Below are 18,674 nucleotides of genomic sequence, written 5' to 3'. Positions count from 1 at the left end.
AAAATATAAGTAAATAGAGAAATTCTTTAGGGAACAGATCTTTTGAGGTTTTGTTCATAAAAGACTGATTAGTGATATGGTAGCTATATTAATTAGTTTTATTAAATTTGTCTGCAATATGTATAAACATTTAAATAACACATCATATTTCTGGTCTATTGATAAAAATATAATTTGAAAGGAATAAATGTGTTTCGTTATAACATTTCCATGCAACGAATATCCCATTAGCCTCTTCTGTTTTCCCATATCTCCAATTTTATAATTAATATCTGTTAATAAAAACATAGAAAAAGAGTGCTGCAAAAATTGGGAGGTGGAGAAGAAAATGCTGCCTTTGATAAGATAATCTTACTCCCTAATCTCTAACTTAGAGTTCAGTATTTTCCAAAATTTAGAACAGTTTAAAGTAAATAGATACTTTCTCACAAAAATGGAATCTATGATCGATGTATGCTAAAATACGTATGCTTCAAACAGAGAAAATAACTTGTTTTCTTGAGTTCTGAGTAGCAAATGACATAGAAGTAAAAGATTACTGTGAGGAGATGGGGGACAAGACTCTCGTGGGTGGAATCATGTTCTCTGGCATGATTCAGTTGTCATTCTCCAACGTGACAGTAGGGTACAGTGTTCCAGAGGCTGTGTCTGTGAAACTATACAAATGACCATGGCTCGGTCCCCATGGTGGCCAAGATCTTAAAACTGTTATCAGTGAGCCAGGGGGTATGAGAGAAGAATTGCATCTTTCCGGATCACTAACTTCTAAATAAGTAAATTATTTTGGAATCCTGTGTTTGCAAAGTAAACTTTTCTACCTTGTTAAATAATGTGCTCTACATGTGTGGTTCGTTTGATCAAAAGAAATCTGCCTTGATTATTAATGTCAGTAAGATTTTTTGTGATGCATTGAGAGGCATTAAATTACCTAGATGCAACAAAATAAATAAGCATCTTGAAAGTTACAAGAGAAATTGGAAAATATATACCTACAGAAAGGAAGGTAATAAAATATTAGATCATATGTAATACACTTGTTATAGAAACAAATTCAACTAATCTTTTCAGAAACCACTTCCTATGCTCTTTTCATATACCACAGTTAACTCAACAACAACAACAACAACAAACTGCTACCCTATGCCCATCCCCAGCTTGAAAAACCATCAGCCCATGGCTAATCTTGACCCATACCTTTCCTTTTTATATTGTTCACCCACCCATTACTATTTTAAAGCATACTGCATACCCTATTACATTTCATCCTTCAGTATTCCATTCCAAATCTCTTGAAAAGCAAGAGCCTTTCTTGATCAGATGTAAAAGATAATAATTCTTTTGTTATTAAATAGCTAGTTTTGAAACTTACTGACAACCCATGTTTTATGCCTGGTATATAATAAGCACTCCTCACATCCAAAGATCTCAGTGCAGTAAGAAATAAAGATCATTCCGCTGTAAGAACTGTTAATCTCAGATTCTGTGCTCAACTCCTTACCTCATCGGTACAATCTGCCTTGCCTCTCTGTCACAGTTCCACTCCCCCGGGGATCTGCCAGAGGTCCTGTGTTCTTTGAGAATGCTTATTTCAATTCTTATACCAACATGATGTTCAGACCTGAAGGCACAAGACCAGTGGAGGTCACTGAGAGTGTTACTACTTTACTCATTATTTTTATATGTTAGTCTGAGAACTTGTGACCATTTCTGGAAGCCTTCAAAAGGCAAGTGGAAAGTATGTAACAATGGACTCCACACCACAGGTGTTAACCAAGAGGAATACCATTTAGGTGCAAAGTCCTATGCCCAGTGCACTTCTATGGAATGCTCACTGGCTCTGCCTACAGTTTGCTCATTTGAATTTCTTTGTTGTAGAGAGCAACCAGGCATTTCATCTGGTTTTCTACAGAAAGTTATGGTTATTCTGTATATTATAAATAATGCAGTTTCTTAAAATTCAAATAAGCAGAGCTTAAATTAAAATACTTATACAGCATCATTAAGATTGTGTGCACTGTGTTTTATAAACTGACTTCAGAAGATGCCTCTAAACATAAAAAAAGTTATCTGTCTTTAAATGGATGGTGCACCTTTGAGATATTTTTCAAATGTTAATCAACCAATCTCAGTTGCATTCAGAGAGAAACAATATGGATATTTAGGGACTGCTTGTTGCTTCACGACACTGTAATTACAACTACTGAAATATAATTTCCAAAATTTATATGCGGAGGCAAACTAGTTAAAAAGGAAATAAAACTCTGCATTAAAGAAATTAAAACTACTTTTGTTGAAGTTTCTTTCCTAGGAAGTATTTTCCGGAGAGCTTTGCCGCTCCTTGGTGAAGTGTATGCCTAGCACCCACAGACACTGTGAGAGCCAGCTCTGCCAGGAAGAGAAATAAAGGTGAAAACACAGGAATGTTAAGAGCATTTACATATGTATTCAGTCTTATTCCTCAAATGCAATCGATCAAAGTTCAGTTGCAGGAGATTGTGTGAATCTTTTGACTAGCTGGGTCTTTCAGATTTTCTTTCTTTGTTTTTATTAGATGTTTTCTTTATTTACATTTCAAATGTTATCACCTTTCCTGGTTTCCCCTCTGAAAACCCCCTATTCCACCCCCCTCTCCCATCTCCCTGCTCTCCAACCCACACACTCCAGCTTCCCTGTCCTGGCATTCCCCTACAATCGGGCATCAAGCCCTCACAGGACCAAAGGCTTCTATCATTGATGTCCAACAGGACCATTCTCTGCTACATATGCAGCTGGAGTCATGGGTCCCTCCATGTGTACTATTTGGATGGTGGTTTAGTCCCTGGGAGCTCTGGGGGTACTTGTTGGTTTATATTGTTGTTCTTTCTATGAGGCTGCAAACCCCGTTAGCTCCTTGGGTCCTTTATCTAGCTCCTCCATTGGGGACCAGGGCTGTGAGCATCCACATCTTTGTTTATTAGGCACTGAGCCTCTCAGGAGACAGCTATATCAAGCTCCTGTCAGCAAGTACCTGTTGGCATCCACAATAGTGTCTGGGTTTGATAACTGTATATGGGATACTCAGAATGAGGGTAAACCCAAGAGTGTCAGCTAGGAGCACTTGCACACTTCACAGCCACACCCATGTGTGATGGAGACTGGTGATTAGGGAAACCAGATCTTAATCTCCTTTTCTATCTTCATCCTTCAGACTTTAAGATTTTACATGGATTCCTGTAGCCAGCTTGTAGATGGACAGTGTTTGGGTGAATCTCTGATTCCAGTTTCTCTAGCTGCTCTATGGTGGAAGAGCTAGATTCTCTCTTCCTCTCTCAAGGTCAAAGCAATGTCTACAAGTTCAAAATTTTGGATAGGCACCCCTGCATAACACACACACACACACACACACACACACACACACACACACAGCATAAAAACATGGAGGTTCAGTTATGGAAAAACTAGCATTCCTTCCTTACAGGGACAAGTGGAGACTTGGGAAAGATTCAAATCTGAGCACCACACAGTGGTGGTATGTGAGCTCCCTGGGCACAGGCTGGGCTTTGGAGCTTGGAGACAGCAAGCTGGAAGAGCTTCAAGCTTCCACCAGACTGGAGAATCAGCTTTCCTGGCCTGTGGCACAGAATGGTGACTTTTATTAAGAAGTCCTTATGTATTTCAAAATTGCAGAAAGAGTAGATTTTCAGTGTGCTCACTAAAGAAAAAAAAAGACAATTACACGATACAATGGATTTGTTAATTAGTTTGAATTATTTTATAATGCAAACATGTACCAGGACATAACACTGTACTTGAGAAGTACATACAATTATTACTTGTCAATTAATAGTTTGTTAAGCCCACACCACCCCCCTAAATTTCTCAAGCAATAAAAACACCTTTTTTAAAAAAGAAAAAAAAATGAGACATGGTCTTGCTGTGTAGCCCAGGCTGGTATTGAATTCACCATTCCTGCCACACACCTGCCTCTCTACCTCTCAAGTGCTGGGATTATAGATGTGTACCTTCATACCCAGATATTTGTGAAATATTTGTCTTCCAGATCCCAACCTTTCAGTGGGTAGGTGGGAAGTGAGTGAGAGACTTCTAATAAGTAGAAGACTCTTTACCTTTTTGTATCCTTAATTTCTTTTTTATGCAGAAGGGATGAAGAAGATATAAGGGTTTTGTTTGTTTTGAGATTAGTGATGGTTGATGTATGGAAAAAAAAGTTGTCTGAAAAGATGAAAGAGTTTCTTTGAACATGAAATAAATGAGCTCATGCCATCTTGCAGAGTAGAGCATTTCCCAAATCGCAGACACCTTAACATTAAAAATGGGGCACACACGCTCCAACATTAAGTGTTCTCTATTTTTTGGTTCCATTTATCTGTATCGAGTTACCCATGGGCATGTGAGACATTTCCTGGTCTATTGTTTTATTACACCTGGCAATGTTTCAAAGGCAATGCAAGAAGGCAGGTGCTATTATTGATTGAAATAAAAATTTGCACCACTCTCTCTAATGCGGTGTTCACTGTGTGCATTTAATCACTCTCAGCTCCCAGAGGACAAACGTGTTTATCTCTTTGGTAACAAATAAGCTAAGAAAGACTATACATTTTTGATCTCCAATTGCATTATTATTAAATAAAGTAGATTCTTTTCTGACTTTCAGAGTAATGAAATTCCAATTGTATGGTCAAACTGTAAAGCATTTAAAGGTCAATGAATCCAAGCCAATAACAGAATTATATTTTATTGGTGTGTATGTGTGTGTGTGTGTGTGTGTGCATGCACACACGTGCACATGTACCTGGGACCATGTGCTACAGCATCTATGTTGGAGGTCAGAGGACAAATCTCAGGAGTCAGTTCTCTCCTTCTAAAATGTGGATTATGGGATTCGAACTCAAGTTATTGAGATTGGGGATGATGACTCAGGGATTAAAAGCATTGCTGGTCTTCTACGGGACCTAGGTTTAGTTCCCAGTACCCACATGGTAGCTCACACCCATCAATAACTCCAGTGTCATGGTGATCTGATGCAAGACTCTGGCTTTCATGGGCATTGGGCACATACATGATATACATACAGTCATATAGACAAAATACTCATATGTATAAAATAATTCTAAGAAAACAACAACCAAAACCTCTCATGTCTTGGTGACAAGTACCTTGATCCAATAAGCTGCTTCATTGGCCCCAGGATTGTATTATTGTCTGTGCATTCTGAAATTAATTTGAAGTTAGAGGCAATATTAAAAGGGAATATTGTGGAAACCTCTCATCGTTCTATCTGGAGTCTCAATGCTATAATTAAACACACCCAGACTTACCTGTGTAGCCTGCAAGATGGTTTAGTGGGTAAAGATGCTTTTCACCAAGCCTGATGCTCCGAGTTCAATCCCAGGGACCATATGGTACAGGAAAGAACAGACTCTCACAGGTTTTCCCTTGGCCTCTCCATGCATAACATACTATGCATCCTCCACCCCAAATATAGAAAAATTTTCTTAACCTGCGCTAGCTCCTCCCAGGATCTATGTTATAAAAAATATGGTATGGTTTGAGATTTACACGATAATACAGTAGTTACTAGCTAAGTATATATATATATATATATATATATATATATATATATATATATATATATATATATATGTATATATGTATATATGTATATATGTATATATGTATATATATGTATATATGTATATATATATAATTTAATGTATATCATAATATAAAATGTATCAAATACAATACACATTAAAGCCAATAAATATAAAATAACATCTGGTTTTGAGGCTACTATATCTGAACTATTTTTAAATAATACTTTTTATTAATTCTTTGAGAATCTTATACCGTGTATTTTGGTCATACTACTTCTTCTGAACTTCTCCCAGATCTACTTTTTCCACCATAAACTCCCTACCCACCCAATTTCAACTTTTGAAAATTCTTTCTGTAAATATCCTTGAGTCCAATGTGTGGTATCCAGCTACTCTTGGGATTGAGGCCTGCTCTGGAGTGTGATCAGGGCATCACAGAACTAAAGAAAACGGACTTGCTTTCTCCGAGCACTATAAAATGACAATAGCAACGTAGCTGGTGGAGCAGCCAAGTCTTTTCCCTTTGCTGTTATTTTTGTCTAGCTTGACCTAACACGGGTCTTGTACATTCTGTCACAACTGGGATTTCATATGCGCAGCTGCCCCGTTGTGTCCAAAACAGATTCCTTGAAGCCATACACCACCTTTTGCTCAGAATTTTCAACCCTATTTTTTTTTTCCAAATTCCCAAATGTTGAGGGAAAGGTGATGTTTCGACATTTTATCTAGCTGAGAATGCCATAGTTTCTTTTTTCTCTGCATGTTGACTGGCTGTCAGTCTCTGTGTTAATGAACTTCTGTGGCAAGCAGGAGGGTCTCATGAAGGTTTATAGATATACTGATCTGTGGGTATAGCAATAAGCCATTAGGAGTTATTTAAATACTGTATTAAGCAGTGTAACTGTATTTAGGTTAATGAACTACTAATTTGTCAAATTAAGCATAGTAAAGCAGGCAGTTTCTTTTAATCTGCTTGGAAAGATCACTTGAGTTGGCGCCACTGCCTAAGGAGCATATTGAAGCTTTTAGTTGGGAACGTGATTGGTAATTCGTTTAATAAGTGAAGGACATCTTGAAGGGCTTTGAGGACTAATCAATATATGAGGATCTTGGTATAAAAACATTTGTAGAATGTCAAGGGGAATGAGTAATAATCCCACTTTAAATCTCATAATCTTCTGAGGGGGGGATGAGTTGTATGCCCTCCACACTGAACAATAGCTATTTTAATGATAATGGTCATGAGAATGCCGTTATGCTTTGTAATATTAATGATAAAATGAAAGATGTTAATGGGGCTTTTTGTGGTAGAAAGCGTGATAGATTATATGTTATCTAAAGTCCAAGGTTGAAAAAGCATTTCTTTAGGGGTTCTTAACGACCTATAGAAAAGCACAGAAGGGACCTACATCATCTTCTCTCAGAGCTCTTATGAATTCATGTGGATATTTAAATCTTTATCATCTTCATGGAACTGTTTCTTTTCTTTTGTTTTTATTTTTCTTATTAAAAATCATTTTCATACAGTAGATTTTGATTGTTTCCCCTCCCACCAACCCTCCCAGAGTTTCCCCACTTCCCCAAGCACTCAACTCTATGTTTTCTCTCTCTCTCTCTTTCTCTCTCTCTCTCTCTCTCTCTCTCTCTCTGTCTCCCCCCTCTCTCTCTGTCTCCCCCCTCTCTCTTTCCATACAAATAAACAAACAGTGAAAATTAACATAACAAGCACACATATCCATGGAATTCATTTTTTTGGTGTTTTTTTTTATTATTCGATATATTTTTTATTTACATTTCAAATGATTTCCCCTTTTCTGGACCCCCACTCCCCAAAAGTCCCATCAGCCCCCTTCCCTCCCCCTGTTTTCCCACTCAACCCTTCCCACATTGACTAACTACTCCTGAGCATGGGGCCTGCCCTGGAGTCTGGTGGATATACCCAGTGATATTGCATTGAGGAAAACAGATTTTTCTCTTTGCCAGCCATTATTAATTGCAGACAACTTCTCAACTAAGGCTAAGATGCCACATCTACTTCCCATCTCAGTTCTGGAAACCCATCTGGCTTGTGAATTTTTGCAGTAAGATTTTTTTGCAGATATCGGCTAAGGATTTGAAAATTCACAACCTGTGAATTTTCACTATGCTGGATTTGATCAAATGCTCTTTCTGCATCTGTTTGCAATACCATATTTTCTTTAGTGTGATTAATTATATTTAATGATTTAAATATGACAATAACTTTTACATTTTGAGAACAAACTTGATTCAAGTATGATTTATTGTTATTTATTCTGTACACATAGCATCCTTGATTCATTTTGTTCTACTTTTTAAAGGTTGTAGAAACTATGTTCAAGAGTGATTGCTGACTTTAATTTTTTTTTCTGTAAGTTTGCCATCACAATTTGATATTTTTGTACTATCCTTACAAAAGAAGGTTTGTTTGTTTGTTTTTTGTTGTTGTTGTTTTTTAAAGTCTCTATCCTACTCCTCCTGAATTCTTTGCAATGTTTTCCTTTGCTTTATCTTGAATTTGAAGTTGATAACTTGTTCTCCAGCCTTCTCTGGTTTGTAATGGTGTCTGTTCTGGAGGTTGGAGAGGCACCATCCAGGATTGTTTTTGTTTTTTGTTTTTTTTTGTTTGTTTGTTTTTTTCCAATACAGGGTTTCTCTGTATAGCCCTGGCTGTCCTGGAGCTCACTCTGTAGACCAGACTGACCTCGAACTCAGAAATCCGCCTGCCTCTGCCTCCCAAGTGCTGGGATTACAGGTGTGCGCCACCACCGCCTGGCTTCCAGGATTGTTTTAACTCTCCCTCTCCTCCATCATTCCCTTGCTTCTGATCCCCTACCACTGCACTCATGGCCGCTTTTGTAATTTTCCCATATATTCTGGGAATTCTCCCCCAGTTTAGTTCTTTTCTTGCATTGTAGTCCATTACATTATGTTTCCTTGTCGTCCAGCATCCAACCCCCTGAGCATCTCTGGCTATGTTGGATTAATTGATACACCCTCAGATGGCTCAGACAGCACCAGTATTCTCTGTTGTAAATACTTGTTTCACTTGGAACTTCTCCTTTCTTTTTTTTTTTTTAATGAGTTTTCATCTGTCTGCTCACACAACCTATATGCTCTTGCATGCTAATCACTGTTTTCAACAATAGCTTTTAACATATTGACCCCAATAGTTCCATTATCTGTGTTGTGGGTGTGGATGAACTTTTGCTTTTTTTTTTTTTGATGATTATTTCATCTTTGCAGACTTCTTTTTTCCTTTTGGTTCTGTGCATGGCTGTGTCATGGTTTTGCTGATAGCTGTCAAGTTTGCATTCACAATCAGGTCATTGGTGTGAGAGTTGACATTATTCTGCTAGGGACTGAAATACATTTATTATTTGCACCAAGACCCCTGGGTACCAAACATTTAGTTTCAAACTCAGTGCATTTGTTTCTGTCTCACCTTTTGACTTTGGGATACTCTCCAGAGATGGCCAGTTGTTATTCTCTACATTATACTAGAATCTCGTCAGATGATACCGCGTGTGGGAGGGAGTATGTTCTAGCTCATTCCAAGTGAATTTCATTGCTTCAAATGCCTTTGTTTCAAAAGTCTCAAGTTTATCAGGGTTTCTCTACGACTCCTCTCCACCTTGTTTATGGTGCTGAGTTTCAATCTGTTTGACAGAAGCCCCACTTCTAGTGACTTCTTACCCATGGGTGAGAATAGAAGCTTTGGGAGGCTGAGGTACTGAAGGAGCTTATATAGTTGGAACTATCTCTGGAAAAGCATTTGGCCAAGGGATCTGGCTTTTGTTACAGAGGATTGTCTCTTTCCCCTGCCTGACCAGACTCTGATTTCAACTCTGTAAGAGGGTTTGGATGTTAAGGGTTCAGAAATGCAATCCTCAAATGACCCACTCATTGGGTAGTAGCTCTGAACTCTGAAGCATTCATGAGGGCTTTTCATGACTGTCAGTACTGGCTCAGGGTGCCAGAAGTTTTGACTCCAAGTAGACATATCTGCCTTTGGATGAGCTTGTGTCTTTACATTTAACAGTAGTGGTTTTACATGTGAATCAGTCAGTGCAAGCTGCATTAGCAACTTGTCAGTAGACACTATTTTCTGGTAGTCTGAAAGATTGTCAAGGTTAGGTCAAAGTATCTGCTGATTTGGTTCTTGGTTAGGCTCTGTGATGGTTACATATGGTTATCACCTTGACTGGATTTGGAACCATGTAGGAGAAATACCTGTGGGTGTTCTGTGATAGCATTCTTGGAGAGGTTTCATTGAGAAGGAAAGAGACATCATGAATATGGGTGGCACCACCCTGTGGTCTAGAGTCTAGCACTGAATCAAAAGAGGGGAAAAAAGGAGAAAAATGAACTGAATACCAGAATTCATCTCTCCTTCTTGACTGTGAAAGCAATGCAGTCCTCCATCTCATGCTTCTGCAGTGTGTGTGTGTGTGTGTGTGTGTGTGTGTATGTTTGTGTGTACATGCCCATGTATATATGTCTATGTCTGTGTGTTTTCAGGACAATAAATTTTCCTATAAGAACATCCTTTTTTGCTACTTATCATTTTCTCATGTGTGCAAAAGATTATATGTGGAAAACTGACCAGGCAATTTTCCAGGGAACCTACAGGGTATCTTTCTGGTCAGTTCTGCTGGCAGCAGGAGGCACTATATCTTCCTGAGTACTTTGGCAAAATTTCAATTGAGAAAATGGCGATATTAGCTTTTAGGTTTAAAAAATATTATTTTTTTCACATGATATGTACCTGATCTATTCTTGTCCCTCCCCCAATTCTTCCCAGATCTCTCCTACCTACCTCCTTCCTCATTCGCCACCCAACCTCATTCTGGTTGACTGTCTGTCTTTCTCTCCAAGCAAGCAAGCAAGCAAGCAAGCAAGCAAGCAAGCAAGCAAGCAAATAAACATACAACTCATAAGCCAAAACATTACTCTTGGTCCTAGGGTTTGCCCATTTCCAAGTCCTTGTACCTAAATTGTAGGCCTTTAAGTTTTGGCACAAAATCTTCACAGGTCCAAAATGCATTCTTTTCCTTTTGGGAATCTAAAACTTTACTTATAATCTAGTGAGGTAAAAGTATCACCTTAGCTCATATTTCACTTCCTCAGAAATCCTCCTCACATCTGAAGAGAAAGGGCCTTAGATATTATTATTATTATTATTATTATTATTTTCTTCTGTCATATTACAGATATTCATTTTTATATTTTCAGCTCTACTTCTATTTCTGGTTTTTTTGTTATTTATTTTTATTCTGGGTTTTGTCCAGAATCTGCTTGTATAGCCTTGTAATAATATGAATATCATATATTTCCAGACTCTAGGCCGCCATTACTATTTATGCAAAAAGTATAACCGAAAGGAATTATGTTCACATTGAAAATTAGTCATCTCAGCTTAATGGTTTGTAGCTGTGGTTATAATGTCTTTTTTGACGAATGCTTGCAAGTTTTTCTTATTCGGATTCATGTTGGCATATCTTTCATTTTTCAGTATTTTTTTTCCTTTGCTTTTCTTTTGCACTCTCTACAACTAAAGGACCTCTGGGGAGGTGCATTTAGTTAAGATTTATAACTGACATCAAATAAAGAAGAGATTTTTATTTGACAGCTGTGGCCATGATTTAGCCAGTGTCTGTGCGCTACCTGACAATGGCAAACTAAGTTGCATCTGAAAACAGGTTGCATGCAGGTCACATGTAGGTCACTGGAATTCTCATAATAAAAGAAATCAATAATGACAAGAGGGTTCTCGTGTTTGCCTGTCTGTTTGTTGGTGTTGAATTTCCACTGTTGCCGTTGTTTATTTTGGCTGGAGCTGGATCAATTTATATGCAGTCTGAGTCTGCTCTGTAACTATGTATAACAGGCCTCCTGTTTCTGATTTATGACAGTAACGTCTCATGGCTCCTTATGAATTGCCACAGGCAGTGGTTTCTTAAGCATCCTGGCTTTTATACATGGCTTGTTCAATTAATATTTGAAAAAGGAATTAGTACTGTTGTACCTTGCTATAAACTTTAGAATCACTTAGGAAAGTCTTTAAGATCCTGCGAAAAAATTTAAGTTCATTAACTCATGAAATTATTTTGGCTGCATATATTTTTCAGTACTGCAGATCAAACCCAAGGCATTGTACACACTAGGCAAGCACTGTGCCAGTAAACCATGTCTCTGTCATGATTCAAATACATTTCCAAGTCGTCTGTGAACATCTGGTGGAGTACATAAGTCATCAAGTCAAACAGAAAACAAAAGTACAACTAAGCTTTTCAATGTTTATCACATAAACCTCACTTTTACTTCTAGGTATTTCACATATTTAATGACGCCACGGCATAGCATCTGATATCCTGTATCTATGAGGGATTTCTGTTTACATGGAAAAGTCTTATGAACAGTGTCTTTGATTTTTATTCTTTTACAGAAAGCTAGAGAAAATGTAAGGCTTAATAGAATCTTATTCCATCCTATAAAAGCCAGCAGGTAGAGCTGAGTCCAGCTACGTGGCATTATTCTCAGACATGTGAAGCATGTTACATATGAGCTATGCATGAACTAGTTAAATATGAACTAAAGAGGGAGACACTTTAGAAAACATGTCACACTTGCTCCTTGGATAGGTGTTTTGCGTCTGTGCTCTTCTTCAGTGAAGTCCTTTGATGACTTTGCTAAATTATGAGCTTTGGACTCAGAGCAGCCTGGAATTAAATCCTTACTTAGCCACTTTCTAGCTGTGTGACTTTCGACGCCTAACCTCTATAATTTTCATTTTCCTCCGTTGTAGAGTGGGTACAAAAATAACTACTTTGCAGGGTTGTCACCAACACTAAAGCTGCATAAAACGCTTCAGCTGTGTCCTACCCTGAGTGACAATTTTTTTGTGCTGAAGACGTTTAAACCGATAACATAGAACACAGTTGCTTTGTTCTGTAATCTAGATGCTTCCCTTTCCCAAGCTTTGCGTGTTAGAATCCTAACTTTAAGGCTGTGGCCTTCTGGGGGGTGGTAGGGCATGTTGGGATGTGATTAGGTTCAGGGTGTTCATGGTAATAAGATTGGTGCTTTATCAAAGAGGCTCATGGGGACTATGGGAGGTCCTCTGTCCTTTCTCCCATGTGATGATTTAGCAGAAAGACAGAATTCTACAATTCAAGAAGTGGCCCTAACCAGAGATTCAATCTGTCAGTCTTGACTTTAGACATTTTAGGCACCAGAATTAGAATTATTGGAAGTAGACTTTAAAGATAATTATTTGACAGTTTTATATACAAATATGGTGAATTTTAGTAATTTTTGTACCCCGTCAGCCTTCTTATCCCTTTTGCTCTTCTGCTAAGCCATTTCCTCCTCCCAACAAGGTGTCCTTGCTTTCATACCTTCTGTCCCTGGCTACTGGGTATGACCCATTGAGACTAGAGTTGTTTGCATGGGCCTGGGTGGGGTAGTTACTGGAGTATATGCAACTTGTCACTGACTATAGCACTGAGAAAAACAGCTCTTCTCTCAGCAACTATAAAGTGCTAATAGTCCCTGAAGGAGGAGTGGGGTCTCATGAGCCCCCTCCCCCATCCATGATGACATCTTGATGGACAGAATCCAACTTTGTATACCTGTTGTGAAGATAAAAACAGCTGCAGGAGAGTTAAAAAATGATGAAAATGTGATATCCAGAGGATTTGTTAATATTAATAATAACATTATTAATCATTATTATTCACTGTGTATCCCTCTATTCTCTGGCTCATGACCGTTTTCTGTTTGTTATTTGAAAACCTCTCTTGAGCTTTGGAGAGGGTGGTCTATAAATCCCATCAGGGCCAATCACTTCAGTGTCATGTATCTTAAGCATTTGACCAGTTACTGCTTTTTATATTCACTTAGGACCACTGTAATGGGAACCTTCTCTATTCTCAGCAACAAAAGAAATTCTGGGGGAATCAGTATCCCTGACCTCAAGCAATACTACAGAGCAATAGTGTTAAAAACTGCATGGTATTGGTACAGTGACAGGCAGGCAGATCAATGGAACAGGATTGAAGATCCAGAAATGAACCCACACACCTATGGCCACTTGATCCTCGACAAAGGGGCTGAAAACATCCAATGGAAAAAAGATAGCCTTTTCAACAAATGGTGCTGGTTCAACTGGAGGTCAGCATGCAGAAGAATGCGAATTGATCCATCTTTATCGCCTTGTACTAAGCTCAAATCCAAAGGGAACCTTCTCTTGTAAAGACCAACTCCAACACCAACAGGAGCGTTTAGAAGACACTTGGACATTATGACCAGCTAGGAAAAGAAAATTATAGTAGTAGGTTCTTCTCTTGTGCCTCTGATGTACAGAACTGGGTGTGAATTCCCGCCTGGTAAGCAGACCTGGAATCAAACACAAAGCAAACAAAACAAAAAGAAAGCAACCTACCAACCAAAAACAGAACAATAACTCCCAAACAAACAAACAAAACAACAACATCAGCAAACCCAAATCTACAGAACAGGAAAACAGACTGGGTGTGGGTTACTCAGTTTATGGTAGCTTGAGAGTACAGCTCAGTGGAATAGAGACATTATTTCTTCTCCTTCTAACCCTAGCAGACTCTTCTAAATTCCTTTTATTCTTCAAAACTTGGGAGATTAAATAGGGTTCTGTAAAGACAAGGACTTCTCTCTGCCCTAGGAGGATGGAAAACCACAGTCTCAGACCCATCCTTGCAGAAACATTAGCTGCTTTTCCTGTCACAGTGACCAAATTCCTAACACCGGGCCACTCAAGAGGGCCGGGGGTTGGAGGTTTGATTTGGCTTATGGGTTGAGGGGAAATATCTTGCTCATATCTCAGCTGACCAGAGAGAGAGACAGGTCAGGAAGCAGAATTATGCTGTAGTCTTGAAGGTCCACACACCTTGTGACAGTCATTCCTCCAGGGAGTCCCCTCCTCTAAAATCTTTTGCTGTATGGAACAGCTGGAGCTGGGAACAAGTGTTCAACTGTGTGAGCTGGTGGGAGACGTTTCGTGTTCTCATCACAGGAGCAAACACTTGAGATGTACTCTCCTGGCTGCTTTCACCTGTGAGGTAGGAAAACCAACTTCCTGAAGTTCTGAAGAACACTTAATGGGCTCTGACTGTAAACTGAACTCTGACGGAAGGGATTTTATTCACATAATACATTTTTTAACGGAGTAAAGAGAAGGGAGAAATGTTGTAATTAAATATGACCTCAAAAATAAACAAAAGGAAAAAAGAGAGAAAAAAAGAGATATTTAAACTCATGTGTTTCTTGTTGGCAACTGGATCCCAGTATTTACAAACTGAGGCAGGAGGATGCTGAGTTTGAAGGCAGCCTTGGTTACACAATGAGCCTTTGTCCTTCTCCAAGAACAAAACAAAACCAACAAAGAAATCTGTGTGCTTCTTTATGAATTTTGATGGTATGTTAAAAAAACATTTTTTTTCCTAACAGATTGAAGACTGTCTCGTAGGGATAGCTGATGCATTTAAAACTTGACAGTAGGCCTTGAAATTTTCATTTATAAGGTATTGCAGGATCAGTCCTGTACCCCACAGACATTCTAAAAACTTGCTCTGTGAGCATTGAGTCAAAAAAACTCAATCTTGGTTATTCGGGGATTTCACAAAGGAAAACAGGTTGGGTGGCAGAAAGCAAAGGCTGTCAGTCTGCTTTAGATGTGAGAAATAGTAATGTTATGTTATGTTTTTCCAAACGACTTTACAGTGGAAAGATGCTTTAAGGTCTCTGAGTATTCCGAAAGTGTGCTTCTGCCAGCCACACCTACTGCCTGCACTTCCTGTAGTAATGTCTTAATTTTTAAAAAGAGATTGCTAAGAAAGGAATTCCAGCTTATTTAAAAATCTCACGTCCTACAGTCCTGGGCTTCACAATTCTGCAAGAGAGAACTGCTAAAATTTTTACTGTTCCAGGGAAGGTATTTGTATTACTTAAGCAAATTATATATATATATTGTATTTGCACTTTATGTTTAAAAATTTAAGTAACCTATAAGCAATCAGGTAAAATAATCAAACATTGCTGTTTGTATACATTCCCAGGCCATTTGCCCATCTGTTATCACTGCTAATGTGAGAATCTTTTCCTCCTCGTACCTTAAGCTGAGTTCCTTGCAGTGCATCTATCTAAATGTGTGAAATTCTACCAATTTTAGGAAAAAGAATGTAATATTTTTTGTAAGGTCATTTAATTAATCATCCACCTGTTCACTTGGAGAGGGATTATAATTACAGATTACATCAGTCTGCCAGTGGTACCCAGGAAATGGCATCACAGATATATGATAATCTGATAGAGAGTGTCACTTTAGAATCCAGTGTCCAGGAGATCAGGATCTCGGCTATGCTTACATACTAGCTTGTGAAGAGGCACACACATATGCATGTGTGCACACATCTACATGTATGTATATGTGCCTACGGTCAACGTAACATGAATATACAGGCATGCATATACATACTAGTGTCTAGAGTCTTCACGATACATGCATATAGAAGATATGCTCACATTTGTACACATACCAGTGCCTGGGTCATCATACCAGATGCAAATACCTGTGTTCACACACACACACATACACACACATACCAATGCCTAGGGTCTGTGTGATACATGCACATATGTGTATATGAGTGTGTATGTGCATGCTTGCATATATATATACACACACACACACACACACACACACACACACACACATATATATATATATATATATATATATATATATATATATATATATATATATATATATATATATATATATATACACACATCTGTACCTGGGAGCTGTACATTGAACATTTTAACATGTAGTTCAATTTGGGAAATTGTACCCTGTTTCAATCCTCCTAAAAGTATAATTCAACCACATGGATGTTTAAATTCCAGGCAGGTTCTCATAATCTTTTCAGAAATGGAAACTACTAAGGTGGGCGTGGGGGGGGGTTACTAGTGTGATAATCTTTCATTATCCTTAGTAAAATATTTTGACCACTGAAATAGGATACCAGGTAGAACTTTCTAAAAGGGCTGATGCTCAGAGTTCAAGGATCTGTAGGATTGAACACGGTTCTCCTTACTTATATTCTGGGAAACAGCTGCAGTACAGGCAGGCGCTCGGCAGAGCTGCAGCGGTAAGCGGCAATGAGGATAAAAAGTGCGTGAGGAACATTCCCGGGATCAAGTATCTCTGAGACACGCTAGATCATTCCCTGTCCCAAGAGACATAGCACATGGTCTCGTTAGCCTGTGTTCTGAGAGGCTTTGAAATTGAGAAGCATACTGAACTTTGTTTAAATTTCCTTTTTAAGCACTGTCTTCCTTAAATATAAACGCCCAACGATCTTGCTGAGCCCCACCTTGAGCCAAGCAGGGATTTCACTGTAGCTGGAGGCTGGCTAGGGTCAGTGCTTTAGCTAAGCACTCCTGCCAGCAGGGTAAGATAAATAAATCTAAAAAAATTAGTGAACAGGCAGGGACCCTTCCTCCTACAAAGGATGAGAAGCCCAGAGAAGGGAGAACTGGAAGGTCTGATGTGGGAGCCACAAACTCTACCTTAGAAGCTGTAAGCAAGAACAAGTCCATCTCAGGTAGAGGCGGTATGGAGAGCCCAAACAGGAAGTGATTATACAGTCATCTTCTGAGCCTTAATCAGGACTGAGTCAGGCCTTTTAAAGGAGATTCAACGGGGCTACATTCCAGCTGTGGTTGTTATATTTGATGAGGACTTTGGGTTTTGCCCGAAAGCAGTGGGATGGGGTGCTGTACTACCCTGTCCAAATCTTACTGGCTGGTCACCTGGGAAACCATTGAGAGTCTGGGTATAAATGGGGGCAGGACACAAGAATGAAAGGTCCAAGACCAAGCTTTGATGACAGTTCTGATGAGAACATGCTTCGTGGAACTGGGTAAGACCGGAAGAGACTGGAAGACATGCTGGATCAGTTGCTTTTCTTACTGTTGTGACCATACACCCATCACAATGTAAGTGAGGAGAAAAGGTTAATTTTGGTTTATGGTTTGAGAGAAAGTCAATCATGGAGGGCAAGTCGTGGCAGCCAGAGCCTTGGTCGGGAAGCAGAGTTTGACAGACACCGCAGCTGACCGTGCTTTCTCCACTTTATACTTCTGTTCAGGGGAGGGCCAACCCATCAGCCATATCACCCACACTGACAGTCACTTCCTTTTTGAAAAAGAAAAAAATTCTCATAGATGAGCGCCAAAGTTTGTTTCTTCGCTGGTTCCAAGTACAGTCGAGTAGAGGATGAGGATTAGCTCTCACAGGTGCCAGGTTTCAGATTTAATTTGCAGGTGGAAATGTACAGCTGTGGAGATGCCTGTGCCGTGCCAGCCCGGAAAACAGGGGGGGTGGGGTGGGAGGGAGGGATGGGGGATGGGATGCTGATGAAACAGGAAAAATGAACTGATCACCCAGGGAATTAACAGGAGTTGATTTCAAAACACGCAACATAATTCTTTAAGAATGTATTAGAAAATAATTGGGTAGATACTAGTACCAACTGGTAATACTGGAACCTGCCACCTGCCTCTTAGCCTTCCTAGCTGGTCCCTTATTGATTAACTTTTAGGAGACCTAGCATCATGAGCCTGCATAGGAAATAGCATCTTTCCTATGTCATTCCTACATATACAAATTGCGACAGTGTAGACAGTGTAGAGTCCACAAGGACTCTAACAATGGAAATTCCAGTTTCAGAGTATCTGGTGCCCTCTTCTGCCCTCCCCAGCACTAGACTTGTACACGGGTTGTGAACATGCATGCAGGTAATCCTAAAATAAAAATAAATAAATCTTTAAAAGTGTTTTAAGTAGCCATGGTGTTGAGTTCTAATGGATGTCGCTATACATCAGCGAATGTGCCCTAATACTGCGGAAGGAACACAGGCTTACTCAGTGTAATGGTTTTGCAGACGCTGGAGAATTTTTTTTTCACCTTCCTGACCTTTAATTTCCTCATCTGCAATTTGACTGTGCTGGCTTAGC

The 18,674-nt window shown here is 39.1% G+C and overlaps 1 protein-coding gene across 1 annotated transcript in view; it reads left to right on the top strand.

Moving 5' to 3' along the window:
- Nucleotides 1–18,674, top strand: part of Cntnap4 (contactin associated protein family member 4) — a 295,010-nt gene that overhangs the window by 137,836 nt on the left and 138,500 nt on the right.

This window comes from Apodemus sylvaticus, chromosome 21 (genome assembly GCF_947179515.1).
Source record: "Apodemus sylvaticus chromosome 21, mApoSyl1.1, whole genome shotgun sequence".
NCBI lineage: Eukaryota > Metazoa > Chordata > Mammalia > Rodentia > Muridae > Apodemus > Apodemus sylvaticus.
The sequence above is the reverse complement of the archived record's forward strand: the minus strand, read 5'-3'. Positions and strand labels throughout refer to the sequence as shown.